The sequence below is a fragment of the Tursiops truncatus genome, chromosome 6 (assembly GCF_011762595.2).
Source record: "Tursiops truncatus isolate mTurTru1 chromosome 6, mTurTru1.mat.Y, whole genome shotgun sequence".
Lineage (NCBI taxonomy): Eukaryota > Metazoa > Chordata > Mammalia > Artiodactyla > Delphinidae > Tursiops > Tursiops truncatus.
Window position 1 is genome coordinate 1,876,099 of NC_047039.1, and position 22,400 is coordinate 1,898,498.

Here is a 22,400-nt window from a genome sequence, read left to right on the forward strand (position 1 = left end):
TACAAAACTATAGAATCATATTTTCTTTTCTCTCTTTAAAATTATTCCAAGAATAATGATTATCAATAGTTATTCAAGAAAAGCCTATTGACAAAAGTGTATGAGATTGGATTTGCACGTATCTAAATCAGGAATTCGTTAGATTGCGTGTAACAGAATAATAAAAGACATTATTGCATTGACATATGTTATTTAATGTGAGCCGTCAATTCCCTACAAGGAGTGGGTCTGCTTACAGCTGTCCCAGCATGCTGTGAGAGATGAGGGAAACGGGGTGCATGGCCATCCCCTTCCCCACTCGAGACTCTGGACAAACGCAGTAAAGCCAAAGTGAACATCTCAGTCCCCTTTAAACGAAAATAAAGGTATAAAACAGCAGAATACCGCCAGATATATACTTGTCAAGCTTAGCTGTGTAAGAAACTTAGATGGAAAAATAGGCATGTGTGTGCACACGCGTGTGCGTGAGTGCTGTGTATTTGACAGCCACTCAGGTAAAGGCAACATCTCTAGCTATTGCTGTTCTTGGCGTTAGTGCCTAGCCAGCCACTTGCCCAGGCAACGTCAGCAGAGTCCTTGCTGCTTCTCTGTCTTCACTCCTTAACATCAGCATCAAAGCCTACCTGGGAAGTAACTCTACGATTTGTGCCATTAGTCAAGGCTGTTCCCTTCTGTGTCTGAAGATGTGCTAAATTAGGAGCAGCAAAGAAAAAGTACTCACTGAGTCAGATTTGGAGGAGAATCCAGTTTGACGCCACAGTCTAGCCAAGAGCAAAAGCAGGGACAGAGATGGGTGAGCCCAAGGGATAAGCTCCCAGGATACGCAGGGGGGACACACAAATGAGGTCACAGAAAGCAGCGGTTAAGGAAGGCGAGCAAGGCTAATGTGGACACGCAGGCAATAAATCTAGACGTACTGGTGACGCTGGCCGATGTGCTTTATTCCACGTGGAGAGCTCTCAATGGCTCACAGCCTAGTCTCTGTAGATGTGTCCCCACTGGTCTCAGGGACATGGAAAATGTGCTCAGAACCTGGGGTCTGCCTGAGGGAAGAATGCAGGACATTTAGAAACATGTAATAATTAGACATCTGAAACTACTTTCAAGAGTTCAGCTCACTGCTACAGTGTATGATGTTGTATAATTTTAACTTGGGTTTTATTTCTGCCTTTAAAAAGAATCATTAGCATTTCAAGCCAAAGTAGTAATTGCTTGAGACATTTAGCATAGCTATTACACAAGCTAAAACTCTTAGAAGAAAAATGTTAGAATTCCTGATGAGAACTTAGATATCTAACGAAAAACTTTCCACCCTAAGATATCTTTATATACGCCGTTCAATAAATTGTGAAATCTATACTTTAGTTAAGTAATATCTTGTACGTCTTTAGCGCAGCGAGAAAATCGAATCAAAAACAAATCTGGACTTAGGTAAGAAGAGATTTATTGGAAAAGACCATTGCAGTAAGTGGAAAAGCCTACTGCAAAGGGAAAACACTCTGACCGTGGGATGTGCGGGGGTCTCAAAGGTCAGCAGAAAAAGATCTTCAATTTATAGGGGTTAGTACACAAGGCTGGAAATGATCAGGTGAGGGGGAATGGGGGTGTGTGTGGTGTGATTGCACAGTTGACCTTACAGTGACCTGGGCTTGGGGCAGGGACAGGTGATCTGGGGACCCCTCTGGGCAGCTTTCAGGAGGAGCCTAAGGGTGGATTAAAGTTCAGGGACTTGTGGGGCAGATGGGAGAAGCCTGACTAATATTTCGTCAAGTTAGCAGGTATTGTGTCCAGTTGGTCAGCAGGAGAAAGCAGTTCAGCTAATCCTTTATGAGACAAAGCGTGAGAATTTGGAGGGTGTGTTGAGGATGGTCACAGGGAACAAGGGGTTGTTGGCAAGCCTCCTCTTAGTCATGCAGGAAGGGGCAGTGACCCATGTGCTGAAACACAAAGGGTGGCATTCTGGCTTTCTCTGTCTCCTAGGCACACAGGACTCAGGAAAATTGGACACGGTCAGGTTCGTTCTTTTCCCCCAAGTTTTCTGTCGAATGCTTCACTTAGTTGTTTAAATGCCAACACAACGTTGTCATCTTTGTCATCGCATAATTCACTTAGTGAGATCCTGTACGAGATGAAGTGTTTCAATTATTATCATGGTTTTTCCTACTTAAAGATGTTCAGCTGCATACAGGAACTTCACATGCAGGGGCGTTTACTCTACCTGATGCTCTGAGTGACAGGCACAAAACCTGTGATTAACTTAAACGCACTGCCCATGTTTAACCTACAGAAAAAAAGAGAGTAACATTACAGGAATACATTTTGTTTTGATGGGTTCTCAATCTACCGCCAAGGAAAAGATAAATTACCACTGAATTGCTGGCCCTTCCAGAGACAAAATAAAGCCAGAAGTAGAGATACCTCAGGACATACCCCTGTGCTTTGCATCCAGAGCCTTACTCTGTTCCGTGTAGCCCTAAAGCGACCAAACTAGTAAAGAGGCTAATCGTTTGGCTAAAAAAGCATGACTTTTAGTGCTCTTATACAGTAGCCCATTATTATGACCAAAGTTGTTATTTTACATGTTAAAACAGTGCCAAATGTGAGTGATGTCACCAAAGACGGCAGAGCAGGCAGAGAAGGAGGGCCTATCCCTGCACAGAAACATCAAAAACTCAAGCAAAAGCTGCCAGAAGGGTGGAAAATAAGCCAAGGTTTAACTCAGAGTCAAGAACAGGTTAGAAAAGTAGGAAAGCGCTGAGACATTTTTATTCACCCTTTCCCCACCCTCCTTCCAGCTTAGCATCAGCCTTGTTTCCCAGTCCCCGATTCCCCAGGGAACAGAGCCAGCCTTGTTCATCTGTCTGTTCTAACCTGTCTGGGAGCTGCAGGAAGGACTGAGGTGAGGGGCTTGTCTTTGTTTGGCCGAGCTCAGAGCTCAGTCAGGGAGGGAGATAGCGAGGCGGCTGCCGAGGGTGAAAGACGACAGTCGAGACTGTCGACTGAAAAAAATGCACAGCGTGCGAGTTGGGAGTTAAGTTTTATCTGGGGCAAAATGAGGACTAGAGCCCGGGAGACAGCGTTTCAGAGAGCTCTGAGAAACAGCTCTGAAGAGGTGGCGGCGAAGTCAGTATAGATGTGATTTTGGTGAAGGGGGAGTACATGCAGTCAAGCACATATTTTTTGCAGAAGGTTTCCGCTAGTCTCATGAAGGTTACTGCTGGTCACGAGGAGCAGAGTTCACCATGAAGGATTTTAGTGCTTTGCTAGATACGAGGACATGCAAGAATTGGGCTCATAAAATCTCCTCAAAATACCTATCTGAAGACCTGTTCTGCCTGTTTTCCCCAGAGCCCAGAGCGCCTCATTTCTGCTCTCCACCCTGAACTCCTCTCAGGGCGTGCTGAAGGTCAGCAGCTGCAGCAGCACATAATTTGATCCTTGCAGAGGTAGATGGCAAGTGCCAGTCTGTAGGTGACAAGACAAAGCAACTGAGTAACGAAAACCTCTGAGGAAAATCTAGGCGAACCCACATACGTCAGGGAATTCAGACAGCCATGCAGATGCCTAGGGCAGGACACATGCTTAGAAAAGACCTGAGAAGACCCCAAGCCTTCATTACTGCTGGTCTCCAGGATGAGTGCAAGCAGGACGTGGGGGAAGGGTGAGTCATAAACGGCTTCAGTGTTGAAGGAGATCCCAGCACAGAGCCAACCTGCAAAGAACGGAAGGAATATTTTTCTTTCCTTTTCTTCTTCTCCTCCTTCTTCTTCTCCTTCTCCTTCTTCTCCTTCTCCTACTTCTTCTCATTTTCTTCCCATTTCTCCTTCTCCTGCTCTTCCTCCTTCTTCTTCTTTCTCTTCTTCCTCTCTCTGTCTCTCCCACTCCCCCTTGTGTTCAAAGAAATCTCTGTCCAAACATTAGCTGAATACAATCTAAGGAAACAAGGACTTCAGGGACTTCCCTGGTGGTCCAGTAGGTAAGACTCCTCGCTCCCAATGAAGGGGGCCAGGGTTCGATCCCTGGTCGGGGAACTAGATCCCGCATGCATGCCACAACTAAGAAGTCCGCATGCCACAACTAAGAAGTCTGAATGCTGCAACTAAGACCCAGTACAGCCAAAATAAATAAATATTTTTTTAATTAAAAAAGTAAAGAAACAAGGACTTCAGAGGCCATACATGGTGAAAAATATACACAGATTTTTATAAAAATAGTTTAGAAAAGTCACTAAACCAAACAACGCCACAGCGGACCCCTCGAAACATAAACCCTGAGAAGGGGGACAATTCCAGAATTACCACATTATTGTATTCAAAATGCATAGTGCTCAAAAAAAATGTATGAAGCATAAAGAGAAACTAGAAAGTATACCCATTGACAGATAAAACTGCCAAAAACTATCCCTGAGAAACAAAAAAGAGCATAAGACTTATTAAAAAAAAAATCAAAATGGCAAAAGTAAGTCCTTCCTTATCAGTAATTACGTTAAATGTAAGTGGAGTAAATTCTCCAATCAAAACATTGGCAGAATGAATTAAAAAATACATAATCAGGGCTTCCCTGGTGGCACAGTGGTTGAAGAGTCCGCCTGCCGATGCGGGGGACACGGGTTCGTGCCCCGGTCCGGGAAGATCCCACATGACGCGGAGCGGCTGGGCCCGTGAGCCATGGCCGCTGAGCCTGCGCATCCGGAGCTTGTGCTCTGCAACGGGAGAGGCCGCAGCAGTGAGAGGCCCACGTACCAAAAAAGAAAAAACATAATCCAACAATTTACTGTCTATAAGAGAGTAATTTTGGATACAAGCATACAAAGATGTTGAAAAGTGAAAGAACAGAGAAAGATACTCCATGCAAATAGTAAATAGAAGAGAGCTGGGGTGCCTGTACTAATATCAGAAAAAAACAGACTTTAAGTACAAACTGTTACAAGAGACAAAAAAGACATTATATGTGGATAAAAGGGTTGATTCATCTAGAAGATACAACACTTATCTAGAAGATACAATAAACATATAGACCCCAAATAACAGATTCCCCCAAATATATGAGGCAAAACACTGACAGAATTTAAGAGAGAAAGTGACAGCTCTAAAATAGTAGTTAAAGGGGACTCTGGGAGGGCTCACGCCAAGGAGTACTTCCCAGAACCTCTGCTGTCACTGTCCTTGTCCCCACAGTGAGCCACAGCCACCCCCTGTCTCTGCAGGAGACCCTCCAACACTAGCAGGGAATCCTACTAGACAAGTCCAGTGGCTCCAGCAGTCACGTAGACGATGCCTGCTCATCATTCACTTGTCTGACAAAATTTCACCTCATGTATTATCTCCCTCACTGGAACGCCAGCTCCCTGACAGCAAAGGCTCTTTTCTCCTCCGTGCCTCTAGACTAGTCCTTAGAGGAGTGGCTGGTATATAGGAGGTATGCTTGGCACATGGAAAACTCAGTGCTCACTGAATCGCTGCATTCTGAAGAGAGAGATTTTCCAAAAATAACTAGAGTCTAAATGGCAGCTATTCAATACTGAAACTGGGTCATCAGTAGCCATCTACAGTTTGGCAGAAAATATGCTTAAAAATTAATCTAAGATATCAGGAAACTTGCTCAAGCCTCTTAGATAGCCTCATCCACCAGAGGGCAGACAGCAGAAGCAAGAAGAACTACAATCCTGCAGCCTGTGGAACGAAAACCACATTCACAGAAAGTCAGACAAGATGAAAAGGCAGAGGGCTATGTACCAAATGAAGGAACAAGACAAAACCACAGAAAAACAACTAAATGAAGTCGAGATAGGAAACCTTCCAGAAAAAGAATTCAGAATAATGATAGTGAAGATAATCCAGCACTTCAGAAAAAGAATGGAGGCAAAGATTGAGAAGATGCAAGAAATGTTTAACAAAGACCTAGAAGAATTAAAGAACAAACAGAGATGAACAATACATTAACTGACATGAAAACGACGCTAGAAGGAATCAATAGCAGAATAACTGAGGCAGAAGAACGGATAAGTGACCTGGAAGACAGGATGGTGGAATTCACTGCTGTGGAACAGAATACAGAAAAAAGAATGAAAAGAAATGAAGACAGCCTAAGAGACCTCTGGGACAACATTAAACGCAACAACATTTGCATTATAGGGGTCCCAGAAGGAGAAGAGAGAGAGAAAGGACCCAAGAAAATATTTGAAGAGATTATAGTCGAAAACTTCCCTAACATGGGAAAGGAAATAGCCACCCAAGTCCAGGAAGTGCAGTGAGTCCCATACAGGATAAACCCAAGGAGAAACATGCCAAGACACACAGTAATCAAATTGGCAGAAATTAAAGACAAAGAAAAATTATTGAAAGCAGCAAGGGAAAAATGACAAATAACATACAAGGGAACTCCCATAAGGTTAACAGCTGATTTCTCAGCAGAAACTCTACAAACCAGAAGGGAGTGGAATGATATACTTAAAGTGATGAAAGGGAAGAACCTACAACCAAGATTACTCTACCTGGCAAGGATCTCATTCAGATTCGATGGAGAAATCAAAAGCTTTACAAACAAGCAAAAGCTAAGAGAATTCAGCACCACCAAATCAGCTCTACCACAAATGCTAAAGGAACTTCAATAAGTGGGAAACACAAGAGAAGAAAAGGACCTACGAAAAGAAACCTAAAACAGTGAAGAAAATGGTCATAGGAACATACATATCGATAATTACCTTAAACGTGAATGGATTAAATGCTCCAATCAAAAGACAAAGGCTCGATGAATGGATACAAAAACAAGACCCATCTATATGCTGTCTACAAGAGACCCACTTCAGACCTAGGGACACATACAGACTGAAAGTGAGGGGATGGAAAAAGATATTCCATGCAAATGGAAATCAAAAGAAAGCTGGAGTAGCAATACTCATAACAGATAAAATAGACTTTAAAAGAAAGAATGTTACAAGAGACAAGGAAGGACACTACATAATGATCAAGGGATCAATCCAAGAAGAAGATATAACAATTATAAATATATAGGCACCCAACATAGGAGCACCGCAATACATAAGGCAACTGCTAACAGCTATAAAAGAGGAAATTGACAGTAACACAATAATAGTGGGGGACTTTCACACCTCACTTACACCAATGGACAGATGATCCTAAATGAAAATAAATAAGGAAACAGAAGCTTTCAATGACACAATAGACCAGATAGATTTACTTCATATTTATAGGACGTTCCATACAAAAACAGCAGATTACACTTTCTTCTCAAGTGCGCACGGAACATTCTCCAGGATAGATCACATCTTGGGTCACAAATCAAGCCTCAGTAAATTTAAGAAAACTGAAATCATATCAAGTATCTTTTTTGACCACAGCACTATGAGATTAGAAATGAATTACAGGGAAAAAAAAACCAGACGTATTTCAAAGCCCACATCCAACAACAGCAGAAGATTACACCCTTCATAAGCGTATCAAACGTTCTCCAGAAGAGACCATAAGTTAGGCTACAAAACAAGTTTCAACACATTTAAAATTACAGAAGTCACACAAAGTCTTTTCAGACACATTTCAGAGCACAGTGGAATGAAGCTAGAAATCATTAACAGAAGGAAAACAGGAAAATTGACAACTCTATGGAAATTAAACAGCACACAGACAATGAGTCAAAGAAGAAATCACAGGTAAATCAGAAAACAAAGACAAATGACAGCAAAAGCAAAGCATACCAAAACTTATGGGATACATGAAGCTGCTCAGAAGGAAACTTATACCAGTTAATGCCCAAATTAAAAAAGATGGAAGATCTCACATCAGCAACCTAATTTTACACTTAAGGAACTAGAGAAACAAGTGTGATCTAAAACCTAAGCTAGCAGAAGGAAGGAAATAATAAAGATTAGTGTGGTGGAAAATGAAATAAATAATAGAAAAATAGAATCAGTGAAACAAAAGTTGGATCTCAGAAAAGATCAACAAAATTGACCAAATCTTTAGCTAGACTGACAAAGAAGAAAGGAGATGCAAATAAAATCAGAAATAAACATAGGGAAAGATGCCACAGAAATAAAAAGGATTATATGAGGTTATTATCAACAAATAACATTACAACAAAAAATTAGATAATCTACGTTAAGTGGATGAATTTCTAGAAATATACATATTACCAATACTGATTCAAAAAAATAGAAAATCTAATAAAGCCTATAGTAATTAAATAAACTGAGTCAGTTATCAAAACCCTCCTAACAAAAGTCCAGATCAGCTGGTAGTGAATTCTACCAAACACTTAAAGAAGAATTAACACCAATTTTTTTCAAACTGTTGCAAAAAAACAGAAGAGCAAGGAATGCTTCCTAACTCATTCTATGAGGCCCATTTTACCCTAATACCAAAACCAGACTAAGACATCACAGGAAAAGACCAACTTCTCTTATGAACATAGATGCAAAAATCCTCAGCAAAGTACCAACAAACTGAGTCCAAAAGTATATTTAAAAGATTACACACTATGACTCAGTGAGATTTACCCCAGGAATGCATGGATGATTCAACATGAGAAAACTAATCAATGTAACACACCACATTAATAGAATAAAAGAAAAAAGCCACCAGATCACCTCAGTTAGTGCAGAATAAGCATTTGAAAAAAAAGTCCTTTCATAAAAATACTCAGCAAACTAAGAATATAAGGGAACTCTCTCATCATGATAAAGAACATTTATGAAAAGCTCACAGCTAAGGTCAGATTCAATGAGAGAAGACTGAAGATCAGGAACAAAACAAGGATGTTTGCTTTCACCATTGCTAATCAACATTTTACTGGAAGTACTAGGCAGAGCCCTTAGGTAAGAGGAAGAAAAAGAAGGCGTTCAAATTGGAAAGGAATAAGTAAAACTCCTTTTTTCACAGATGGCATGATCCCATATGTAGAAAATGCTGAAGAATCCACAAAATAACTATCAGAGCTAATAAACAAATTTGGCAAAGTCATAGAGTACAAGATCAATACTCAAAAACCATTTGTGTTTCTATGTGAAAGCGAGGTACTTTCTGAAAATAATATTAAGGAAAAAGTTCCAACTGCAATAGCATGCATAAGAATAAAATACCTAGGAATAAATTTAACAAAGGTCAACAACTTGTACACTGAAAGCTACAACATTGCAGAAAGAAATTAAGGACGACCTAAAAATGGAAAGATACCCTGTGTTTATGGATTGAAAGACTTAATATTGTTAAGATGCCAATAGTACTCAAAGTGATCTACAGATCATTGCAATCCTTACCCAAATTCCTACAGCCTTGTTTGCAGAAGTGGAAAAGACAATCCTCAAATTCATATGGAATTACAAAGGACCTTGAATAGCCAAAACAGTACTGAACACAAAGAGAGTTGGAAGACCCACACATTTCACAAGCTATAGTTATCAAAACAGGGTGGTACTGGCATGAAAATAGACAGACAGACTAACGGAATAGGACTGAGAATTCAAAAATAAACCCACATATCTGTCAGCTGAGGTTTGACAAGTTACCAACCCCATTCGGTGGAGAAAGAATTCAACAAATGGTTCTGGGGCAACTGTAAATCCACATGCAGGTGAATGAAGTTGTAAACTTATCTCATACCATACGCCAAATCTATTCAAAATGGATCAACAATCTAAATATAAGAGCTCTTAGAAGAAAACATAGGGAGAAATCTTCATGACCTTGGATTTGGGAATGAATTCTTGGGTATGACACCAAAAGGATGAGTAACAAAAGAAGGATTAGGTAGGTTGGATTTCCTCAAAATTAAAAATTTTGTGCATCAAAGGGCATTATCAAGAAAATAAAAGATAACTTACAGAGTCGGAGAAAATATTTGCAAATCATATATCTGACAAGAGTCTAGTATTAGAATATCTAAAGGACTTCTACAACTCAACAACAAAAGATAAACAACATAATTGTAGAGTTATGGAGGGCAATGACTTGTAGAGTTACGGGCAAAGGACTTGAATAGACATTTTTCCAAAGACTATATACATCTCTTTCATAACATAAAATTAAGCTCAAAATGTTTAGTGTTTAGGGAAATGTAAAGTAAAACCACAGTGAGATATGGATCACTTCACACACACTAGAATGGCTATAACTTTTTATAAAAAAGGAAAATAACAAGTGTGGTGAGGTGGAGAAAGTAGAACCCTTGTACAGTGCAGTTGGTTGTGTAAAACTGTTGCTGTGGAAAACATTTCAGCGGTTCCACAGACGTCGAACAAGGAGTTACTACATAACCCAACAGTTCTACTCCTAGGTTTATACACAAAATAAATGAAAACAGGCACTGAAACAAATACACGTGCATGCTTGTTCACTGCAGCACTATTCACAGGAGCCAAAAGTTGAAGCAACCAAATGTTCATTCATTGGATAAACAAATTGTATATATACAAACAATGCAATAACAACCAGCTATAAAAAGGAGTCAAGTACTGCTATCACTCCAACATGGGCGAACCTCGAAATATCCTAGTGAAAGAAGTCAGACACAGAAAGTCACATAATTGTATGAGTCCATTCATTAATCACCCAGACTAGTTAAATCCACAAGATGGAGAACAGATAGACACAGAACAGTAGGTGCCAGAGTTGAGGGAGGGGAGGGGAGTCACTGCTTCAGGGGTCCAGACTTTCCCCTTGGGTCAATGACAATGTTTAACACCTGGATAGAGGCGGTGGTTGTTCATTATGAACGCATCAAATGTCCCTGAACTCTTCACTTTCAAATGGTCGATTTTATGATACGTGAGCTTCACCACAATCATAATTTGAAAAGGTGTTTTTTAAACTGTTTGAAATAAATTGCACCTTAATCACCCAAATTATTGCATCTTGAAATTATTCTCATAAGTCATAATGCAACAGCATTCATTACACAAACACACACGCCTGTCTATAAAGAATGTTAAAACAGAAAAGGTCATACCAGTTATCCTTGGTCAGTGCCGACTGGGAGCTGTTTGTTGAAGTTCAATACGTAACTGTTCAAAGGGCATCCCCTTCTACTCCTATCATATTTATTCAAGCAAAGGAGAGGAATATTTTTTGCATCCACATGAATCGTTTGTAACATAGCCTGAGGGTATGCAGAGATTTTAGATCGTTAGTGTCTTTCTTTTGAGATATGCCTTAGTCTGCTATAAAATGTGATCATTCTGGTTCTTTACAACTAGCTCACTAAAACAATGACTCATTATATTCAAATGAAGTACTGTCAAACATGCAAACAGTGTATTAAGGTTTTCTCCACTTTAATATAAATGACCAAATAAAATCAGTTTAAAAAAATCAATACTCAAAATATTGACTCTTTGAAATCATAGAAATAATGTCTCTAATTTACTAGAAATGTGAAGTCACAGTCACTTTTATCATCCCGGAATTATACTACAAAAATTTTTTGAATCTATTTTTCCTGAAAAAGTATTCATGGCTTTACAAACTTACATTGTATCAGCTACATATAACAGGAATAGCATTCCCCTTTCCATATACATCTATTTTTTCTTAAACTGCCATTCAGAATATAATTAAATGACTTTGGCCAATGATGTCCTCACAGTCATTTAGAACGTACTGCCCATCAAACCCTCCTACACTGTTGGTGGGAAGATGGTGAAGCCACTATGGAGAGGAGTATGGAGGTTCCTCAGAAAACTAAAAATAGAGCTACCATATGATCCCACAATCCCATTCTAGACAAAACTCTAATTTGAAAAGGTACATGCACCCTTACGTTCATAGCAGCACTAGTCACAATAGCCAAGACATGGAAGCAACCTAAGCGTCCATGACTGATGAATGGATAAAGAAGAAGTTTTATATATAGACAGTGGAATATTACTCAGCCATAAAAAATAATGAAATAATGCCATTTGCAGCAACATGGATGGACTTGGAGATTATCACACTAAGTAAGTCAGACAGAGAAAGACAAATACCATATGATATCACTTATGTGTGGAATCTAAAGTACGACAAAAATGAACCTATCTATGAAACAGAAACAGAAGCACGGACATAGAGAACAGACTTATGGTTGCCAAGGGGGAGGGGGGTGGAGGAGGGATAGATTGGGAGTTTGGGGTTGTAGATATAAGTTTTTATATATAGAATGGATAAACAACAAGGTCCTACTATATAGCCCAGAGAACTCTATTCAGTAGCCTATGATAAACCATAATGGAAAAGAATATATAAAAAAAGGATGCATATCTATGTATAACTGAATCACTTTGCTGTACAGCAGTAATTAACACAACATTGTAAATCAACTATACTTCAATTAAAAGAAAAAGATCGAGGAAATATTTCCTAGAACCTTCCATCCAAAATTAAAATAGGAATGTATTGCCCCTCCACACGCTGTGGATAAGTCACCAGGGCCCCAGGCAGGACTGGCCGGCAGACTCATTACCCCCAATCACACGTGACAGGAAACAGTGGCTCATGTATTCATCTTAAGAATTAAAGTGTGCATTATATATTTGTTGTTTCTACTCTGTATATCACACACCTTCTTCTTTAGGTGCAAGGATCACAAAAATAAGGACAAACACAAACTGCCTATCACAGGGGTGCCCGATGTTGATGTGCGTCGGAACTCAGTGGTTATAGGATGGCATCTCCAGCAGGTAATGCTAATGATGCTAGTGGTGCTGGTCTCTGGTCCACAGGTGAGCAGCCAGGGCCTCTGGCGTAATGATCCCCACAGTAAGGCATAATCCGTACATGATGATTAACTGAGAATGTAACATTCTCTTCCTTACCTAATTTAATTTTCTATTTTAAAACCACTCAGGTATTTTTAAAAAAGACTTGTTCTTCCACTTCAGTGAAAAGCTGGAATTCTTATTCTGGAATACGAGTAACATGGCTTTGGTAGAGTGGACACTTTCCTGCTACTATCATCGTGTAAAAATTATTTCTCTTAAATGAACAAACAAGATAAAAGAAAGCTGCACCCATACACTCACGTACATCTTTCACCACAATGATGTCAAACAGATCTTGATTGGTTACGTTGGACAGCCAGACAAACGGGGAGACTGCCATCCTGCCGTCTGCCCCGGGCATCAGACGACAGACCAGCTCCGAGTCCACACATTCTTGACCTGAAAAGTCTAGTAAGAAACGAAGTGGAAAATCAAAGAAGTGAATTGAAAATTGTTCTCCTGTTCAACACGAATTATTTAAAACAAATCAGACTTGTTTATACCATTATAACTAAGCAAATGATTAAAGATTTTTAGAAAGGAAAATATTTAAGATGAAAATTTAAGAATTATACTGCCGGACCATCACTGGGAAGGCATTCTTCTTAAACTAAACTCATTCTGGCATCTGTTAGAGGTGCTGTTATTTGTCCTCATCGACTGGTCCAGTGGGGTAACTCTGTGTCTATCACCCAGAAAAGGGATGAACACCATTTACAAAACAGAAAACGCACTTCATTGGACCCTAGTGATCTGAGGATCTCAGGCACCATCCGCCTGTCCTTTAAAACGTATTTCATTATCAGTTAATTGCTTTTAAGGTGCTAACACAACATTGTAAATCGCTGTATTTCAATAATTAAAAAAAAATGCTATGGAGCTACAAAAACTGCAAGATTTCCCATAACAGAGTTAAAATTGGCATCGCTGCCCACTTAGGCTATCTCTCCCCTTCGTATCCCAGCAGAAGGGAGGAAACTCCTACCTCCCTCTCCACGGGCTCTGGTTGAACTTGGGAGGAGAAGCTACTGCCACAGCTCACGTGGTCTCCCTGTGTCTGTACCCCCCCTGCATCCCCTCCTTCCTCTCAACTTGTTCTCTAACAGCATCACAGAGACTATCTTTTGGCTACATCACATGCTCACAGGGTCCCAGGATCAGGACCCAGACCGCTTCGTGGGGAGGAGGCATTATTATGCCTACACACATTGGCCCAGAGAAAAACAAAAAAAGATAAATGTATTCACCCCTCTAAGTCCCAAATGTAGGCAATTTCCTGGAAGCACATCAATTCTTTCCTATGAAGTTGACTCATTGCTAGCTAATTTCGTATTCCACGATTGAATGAACCGACCCTTTTCTCTCTCTTCCTCATAAGCCTTCCACATTCCAGTGTAATAATCTATCCAGAAATATGAATAAACCCAAGCAGCCCTTATTGCTCCATTTTTTCCTCCTTGCTTCTTCTGGAGGTGAGGGAGAGAATTCCACCCCTTCTCCCTTTCCTCTTAGGCGTCTCTCCTCTTCTTTTTTCATCCTGGGGCGGTGAGTGTATTCTCTGCTTCCAAAGCCTTTACTTCATCTGGCACAGATTAGTGCATTTTCTTTATATTTTTGTCATGTCCTTTTCCTTTACTCTGTCCTTTCCTCAAAGGCACGGGCAATGCCTCAACTTCCTTGTTGCCCCCCCCCCCGTAGTACTCAAGAAAGTACTAACATACTGATGAACCCCATAAATATGCCAATAGTCCTTTTCTTATATTTCCAAAGTTATTCAGATTTGAAAGCTTAACTAGTGAAGAGCATCAATATTGACCAAAAGACAAATAGCATCAAGAGGAAAGGGGAGAGTCTGGACTAAATTTAGACAATTGCATGGTCTGTTAGCTTATAATGACACTAGAAAATGTAAAAATACTTTAAGCATTTAGTGTCAAATCAAATCCATGGTGGCTTAGCTAAATCCAAATAATGTATTTCAGTATAACTTTTGCACAGCATAGATCTGAAGGATTATGTTCGCTTCCTAAGCGTTCTTTTTGCAAAGGTTTTCTCCTTATATTCTAAAGTTTAATTTTATTGAATATCTCAAAATATTGACATCTATTTTCCGCTATTGACTACACAGTCTGTTCGTGGACGTTCTCAACCTTACCAATTTCTGAGAGAGGCAGTTGGTATTCTTTTCTCATGTCAGCCAGCTTAGAAATTGTTGGGAGGAAGGAAGCAGAATTCTTTTGAATTCTGTCATTGTGTTCCTCTACCATAGCGGCAAAGTCCTTGGGAAGGTCCTTCAGAATTACCAGGGGAATGTGTAACTAGTTAAAGCCCAAGTACAGGATACCAAGTCTGGGAGACACAGGGCCACGATATTTTTAAAAGCTTGGATGGAAATATAGTTCTAAGTATAAATTTATAGTATAAATACTATAGTAAAGAATATTGGTAAAGGATCCATCTAAGTACAATCTTATCAACATAACCGTTGGTTGTAATCTTTGCCAGATTAACAAGTGAACTGCAGTACCTTGTTAATTCCCATTTTCTACTATTGGGGAGATTACATCACACTTTATTTTCTTCATCACTTTAGTGTATGGGAAAGCTATACATTTCATTAAATCTATTCTGCATCTGAATACTTATTTTTCTGCTGATTCTTTTGTCTTTTTCAGGGGCCAGTCATTTTGTCCGTAAATAATGACAATTATGAAAGTAAGATCTAACACGTATTGTTTCCTATATGCTAAGCACTGCTCTAAGCCCACTGCACATATTCATTAATTCAATCCTCACAGCAATCCTTTGAAGTAGGTACTGGTATGATGCCCAGTTGACAGATAAAGAAATTTGATTACGGCCACCTACGTGCTAAGTAGCAGGGCTGGGATGGAATCCAGGTTTACATCACTCTACCCTGCTCCCTGCTCGCTCTGCTCACTTATCCAATGCTACTATCATATTTTTATCTCTTGCAATGAGTAAAATTCCCAGAACAAAATTTTCAAATTACCGTTAAACTGAACATTCATGTCTTCTCGTTTCAAATACACAGTAAGTCCCTTACATACGAACCTTCAAGCTGCAAACTTTCAAAGATGCGAACGTGCGCTTGCATATCCAATCACGTAAGTTAGTACACGTGTCTGGCATACATTGTCACGTGCATGCATCCCGTACAAGTGGTTGTGCTTTCACGTACTTTACTGTACAGGACTGTATAGAACACAGTAGTACAGTATCTTTGTTTCAAGCCCAGGATGTCCGGAAGCAAGCGTAAAAGCAGCAGTGATGTAGCTGGTACAGTACTACCCAGACATCACTGGATCATTTTTTTAAGAGGGTGGATAGAATTGAATCCAGCAAGGAACCAGAGCCTGTGCCATCAGCGTCAGGCGTTGAGTGAAATTGCAGCTTGCCCTCCGTCCCCTATTGCTGACGATCCTTCAGCTCTGCCATCTCCCACCTCCTCTCCCTCCTCCAGTCAGTAACTCTTCTTGCCTGTTCCCTCGATGTCAGCCCCTGGATGCCAGCTGTTGTACTAGACTACTGTACTTTTCAAGGTACTGTACTGTAAGATTTTAAATGTTTTCTTTATTTTTTGTTTGTTTTTTATGTATTATTTGTGTGAAAAGTATTATAAACCTATTACAGTACAGTACTATACAGCCGACTGTGTTAGTCGGGTACCTAGGCTAACTTTGTTGGACTTATCAACAAATTGGACTTACGAATGTGCTCTCGGAACGGAACTCGTTCATACGTAGGGGACTTATTGTACCTCAATCGTCGTCTAAAACCAGTCAGTCTGGAATTTCCTGGTCAGCAGTGGTGAGGCAATCCATCTGATAGACCCCTTCCATCGCCCAAAGAAAGATAAGGTCATCTGCTCTTCTCTTATCTCGCCCCTTTACGTCTATAAAAACCTTCCATTTTGCACAGCTCCTTGGAGCTCCTTTCTACTTGCTGGATGGGATGGTACCTGACTCATGAGTCTTTGAATACAGCCAATTAGACCTTCAGATCTACTCAGCTGAATTTTGTTTTTTAACATCATCAAAATGCATCACTGTGATACTGCCAATGCAGTAAGTGGGCAATCATTTGCTCTCTCTGGGCTGCAGTTTCCTTTTCTTTAAAATAGCAGTAAAAATATATTTCCCCCACAAAGCATGAAAGCATAAATATACTGTGAGAAGAAGTAAAAGTGTTGACCACTCTGCCGCATTTCCAACCCTTCCTGTTTCTGGCTTTTTTCAGCAAATGCAATTGCCCATAAATATAATTTCACTCTGATGAATGTTCATTCATTCATTCATTCATCCACTCAATCATCTTTTATTGGGCATTTAATATAATATTAGATATTATTCTAGGCAATATTCTCAAGGCCGCTAGCGTCTAGAAGAACCCAGTCTAGAGAAAGTGAGAGACAAGTTCGCAGACTAAGAAATGACATGATGAGGGCTGCACTGCAGCTGGTAAATGAAGTATTTAGAGCAGAACACCAGAGGGTAGTGCCCGGGAGAAGTGAATAAGGCTTCTCAGGGGAGAGGATGCTTCAGCTTGAGCTCGAAGGGGTTTGTCAGATAAAGACCGGGTAGGAGCATTCTGGAGAAACAGGGCGGCAGCAGTTCTGAGCAATGTAGCCCCACCCTGGACTCGCCCCAGGTGTGCTGCTCAGAGAGCATCAGGGTCTTCCCTGGTCCCCAGACAGAATACGTGTCAACATTATTTGATTAAGCCCACCGGCCAATTGTACCAAGAAACAGCTGCAAGCACATCCTCCTAGACAATCATGCTTGTCTTAATGATGAGCACAAATGACATTTTTTTTCTCACATGCTTCCCCTGAAATACCCAACAGCACAGGATCTGGGGAAACCTCTAACTTTACCTTTTTTAGTAAAAATGCATATAAATGTTACATTCTACCACACAATAGATCAGTATTTTTAATATAAAAGGACTTTCTTTGAAAAGTCTTTTCCAGACATTCTCCCATAGCCCTCTGAATAATTTCATATTGTTGGAGTTATTATCTCTCATTTTAGAGACGAGTCATCAGAGGATCGGAGAGGTTTTGTAAAAGCTTGCGAGTAAGCTGAAGCAGTGAGTCTGTCTGATGGCACGCCCCGTCTTTCCCAGGAGGCTAACAGCGCTGCTGAGGTCACAGGCAGCTACGCAGCTGCTCCAGGGAGCCGCACAGTTGGACTTGGAGAACAACTACAGACAAGAACTGACTTTGCCCTTGATTTCCAGTTTCACTGAAATGTTGCAAGTACACTTCGCTGTGCAGAGAACCCCAATTTAGCTGAGTCACAAATCACCCCCTACCCTAAAGTAAAAGGTAATTCTTAGCTATTAAACATAGAAATACAGTCAAGAAAACTATGCTGACAGTATTTTTAAATCCAAGTTTACAAACCACCATTTAAGGTAGATTTCTCACTTGTTAATGCCATTATTTCTCTATCAATCCTGCCAAGCTCCTCATTGATACAAACACACACACGTACAGATACACACACATATACACACATGTACACACACACTCACACAAACACGTGTGTCTTTCCCATGTCTGTCAGTTACATTAAGCTATAAACTTAATGCAAAATTGTGTATCACGTTTTTTAAAATAATCAAGCTGGTACCAAGTCTTACTATGTTTAAAAAATATGAATTCAATCCAAAGGGGACATGTGGACTTAATTTATTTTCAAATAAGTGACTTAGTCTTGGGACCGAAAGCAGCACCATTCTGCCACCCCGAGTCTAACCTTCAAGTTTATCTCAGCTATTAGCAGTCACTTCTTTCCTTAAACAATCCCCAAACACATGCGCTCACTTTTCTCACCGCCTCATCTGTAAACGAGGCACCAAACCCCCTCCTACCTGTGATCTGTGGTTCCCTCCTCACACCCAACAGCCGGCAGCTGCTGCAGGATGGGGTCAGGTGTCCTGGGAGGCCCTGGGAAGACCTGGAACAGAGCGCACTGCTGCTCCGACCGAGGCCCTGGCAGTGCCCTCTCTACACCAGCCAAGTCTCCTGCCTTAGGAAGAGCAAGCAGGGTATCACAGCTTCTCTGCTTCTTCCCATTTCCTCGGCCACACCCTCTGTGAAAGTGCATTTATAGGACACTGAAGGCAAAGGTCAAGTGTGTGCACACACCTGCCTCGGGCCAGCTGCAGTCTGCACACGCCCCTACCAGCCTCTCCCAGGACTCTCCCAGCCACCCCGCACACTACACGTACCTTCTTCCTCCACCTCCTTCTGCTCTCCACCTTGTAAAGTCTACAAGAATTACAGCAAGGACACCTGACATCTTGGGACAATTAATTGGAGCCTTGAGATCCACTGAGAATTCTTCTTCATCAACTCAAAAGTCCTGATCAGTGTGGACTAGAACTGAAAACGTCGTATGTGCTCAAAAATAACCTGCCGGTCCGATGGAGCATAAAACCTCACAGTGGAGAGTTTCTGTTCAGTAACAAAATGCAGAGAACAAGTCCAACGAACCTCCCTCAAGGTTTTAATGGGACAGAGAAATACTACACCACTGACCTAAGCATATTTCTTCCTATTTTTCATGTTACAGGTATCAAGGAGGTCAGGGAAAATTTGAACAATGAGGATATTAATTAAAAACCTTTCTCTTGCTCTATATAAAATAGATAACTAATATGGACCTGCTGTACAGCACAGGGAACTCTACTCAATACTCTGTAATGACCGATATGGGAAAAGAATCTAAAAAAGAGTGGATATACGTATATGTATAACTCATTCACTTTGCTGTATACCTGACACTAACACGACATTGCAAATCAACTATATTCCAATAAAAATTTTTAAAAAAGCCTTCCTCTGATTGCTATGACTCCTAATATAGAATACATTCTGCTCAAGTAAATAAGGAACATGTTTGAAATATCTTTAATAACAAAGTAAGTCTACAAAATTCAGAGTGTCTTAGACACTATGTTCCCTAACCACATAATCAATAATGGAAGATAAATAAGAAAAATAAAACAAAATGTCTTACATATGCAAGTTAATAAGAGCACTTCTAATTAATTTTGCAGGGCAAAAAGAATTAATGGAAATTTTTTTAATACTTGAATTTAAATAACACCAAAAATATTCATAAAAATGTACTGAATGCCTCTAAAATTGTGAATAGACAGAAATTTATATCATTAAGTGCTTATATTAGAAAAGAAGTTAGAATAAAAGTTAGTGAGCTAAGCATGAAACTTAGCTAAAGAAGTTAAAAGGAGAACATTTTTAAAGAAAGTGATAGGGCTTCCCTGGTGGCACGGTGGTTGAGAGTCTGCCTGCCGATGCAGGGGACACGGGTTCGTGCCCCGGTCTGGGAGGATCCCACGTGCCGCGGAGCGGCTGGGCCCGTGAGCCATGGCCGCTGGGCCTGCGTGTCCAGAGCCTGTGCTCCGCAGTGGGAGAGGCCACAACAGTGAGAGGCCCCGCGTACCACCAAAAAAAAAAAAAGAAAGTGACAGAAAGAAATTATCAAGATTAACATTTTAGTGACATGTAAAAACGAAGGATTGATAAAGCCAAAACTAATTATTTGAAAATAATAAAATCAACACAGTTTGTCATCATTTCTCAGGAAAAAAAAGATAACAAAAATAAATAATTTTAGGAATAAAAGGGGGATCAGAACTACAAAAATGGCAGCAATTTTACAAATTAGAAAAAGTACTATCAACAGGTATATCATAAGAAATTTGAATATTTAGATAAAGTGGAAATTTTCGTATGATATGCCAAGCTAAATAAGAAATAGAAAACTTTAGGGTAATTTTACAAATTAGAAAAAGTACTATCAACAGGTATATCATAAGAAATTTGAACATTTAGATAAAGTGGAAATTTTCGTATGATATGCCAAGCTAAATAAGAAATAGAAAACTTTAGGGTTTCCCTGGTGGTGCAGTGGTTAAGAATCCACCTGCCAATGCAGGGGACACGGGTTCAAGCCCTGGTCCAGGAAGATCCCACATGCCATGGAGCAACAAAGCCCGTGAGCCACAACTACTGAGCCTGCACTCTAGAGCCTGTGCGCCACAACTACTGAGCCCACGTGCCACAACTACTGAAGCCCGCGCATGTACAGCCCATGCTCCACAACAAGAGAAGCCACTGCAATGAGAAGCCCACGTACTGAAATGAAGAGTAGCCCCGACTCGCCACAGCTAGAGAAAGCCCACGCACAGCAACAAAGACCCAATGCAGCCAAAAATAAATAAAATAAATAAATTTATTAAGAAAAGAAAACTTTAACAGACCGATAAACGAACATTTAAAATTTACCCCAATCCTCTTCTCCAATTAAAAGAATAAAAAGCATCATTCAAGGAACATATTATTCCAATCCCATCAAACAGTTCATAAATAGAAGATAAATAAAAAAGAAAGAATGTTCCCCAATTTATTTTGAGTCTAAAATAAACTTTTCAATCAAAAAAAATCAAACATAGGAAAGGAAAATTTCAGGTCTGTGTCATTAGTTTATATAGAAATAAAAATCCTAAACAAAATATCTGAAAGAAAAATCCTAAACAAAATCCTAAATAAAATAATAGCAAACCTTATCCAGCAAGGTATAAAGAAAAAAATAGTTTATAAAACCCTTCCAAAATAAGTTCACATCTTTTCTTGGCAATTTCCTAACTCTGTGAAGACCTCAAATGTCTCTAACTTGCTTCTTCAGCCCCCAAATTGGAAAAATGTCTTTCCCTTTGCAGGAATTCAATAACAAAATAATACCCTGTATGTGAGTCAGTGTTTTGTAATCAAAGGAAAAGGAGACTTGGAGCCAGACAGATCTATGTTCACACCACGGCTTGTGAGTTCTTCTGAGCCTCAGTTTTCTCATCTTAAAACACAGCTGGTAAGAATAACTACTTTTCAGGGCTTCCCTGGTGGCACAGTGGTTGAGAATCCGCCTGCCAATGCAGGGGTCACAGGTTCCATCCCTGCTCCGGGAAGATCCCACATGCCGCGGAGCAACTAAGCCTGTGCACCACAACTACTGAGCCTGTGCTCTACAGTCCTCAAGCCACAACTACTGAGCCTGCGCGCCTAGAGCCCGTGCTCTGCAACAAGAGAAGCCACCGCAATGAGAAGCCCGCGCACCGCAACGAAGAGTAGCCCCCGCTCGCTGCAACTAGAGAAAGCCTGCACACAGCAGCAAAGACCCAAAGCAGCCAAAAATAAATAAATAAAATAAATTTAAAAAAAAAAAGGATAACTACTTTTCAAAGTTGTTTATAGAATTAAAAAATAACTTATTAGAGACTAGAGTCCAGATCAGGAGAGCAGAGTTGGAAGACCCTGAGCCCCACTCCCCCAACGGGCACACCAAAACCACAAGTACCCGTAGAACAACTCTCTGAGGACAACCTGAAAACCAGCAGGACAGGTTTTCTATGACTGAGGATATGAAGAAGGGCCACACGGAGACGGGAAGGAGGGGCAGAGATGCAGTCCAGTCAGAACCCACAGCCCCAAGTAAGTGACCCACAAGCAGGAGGGTATCACAACCGCAACGTTCTCCTGAGGAGCAACGGGTCTGACCAGCACCAGGAGGACAAGCCCCCAGAGCGTCTGGCTTGGAAA

General features: G+C 40.5%; 1 protein-coding gene across 4 annotated transcripts in view; it reads right to left on the minus strand.

Annotated features, from left to right (window-relative positions):
- DDX60 (DExD/H-box helicase 60) overlaps positions 1 to 22,400 on the minus strand; it is a 124,496-nt gene that overhangs the window by 3,578 nt on the left and 98,518 nt on the right. Inside the window, exons 39-42 of one of the 4 annotated variants that reach the window (XR_012332329.1) lie at positions 13,017 to 13,159; positions 10,963 to 11,112; positions 2,219 to 2,281; positions 1,403 to 2,119 (exon numbers count right to left, since the gene is read on the minus strand). The gene's annotated coding sequence lies outside the window, so the exon portion shown is untranslated. Of the gene's footprint in view, positions 1 to 917; positions 1,044 to 1,401; positions 2,282 to 10,962; positions 11,113 to 13,012; positions 13,160 to 22,400 lie in introns of those variants that run through there. The other 3 variants (XR_012332330.1, XR_012332327.1, XR_012332328.1) reach the window with 3 other exon arrangements.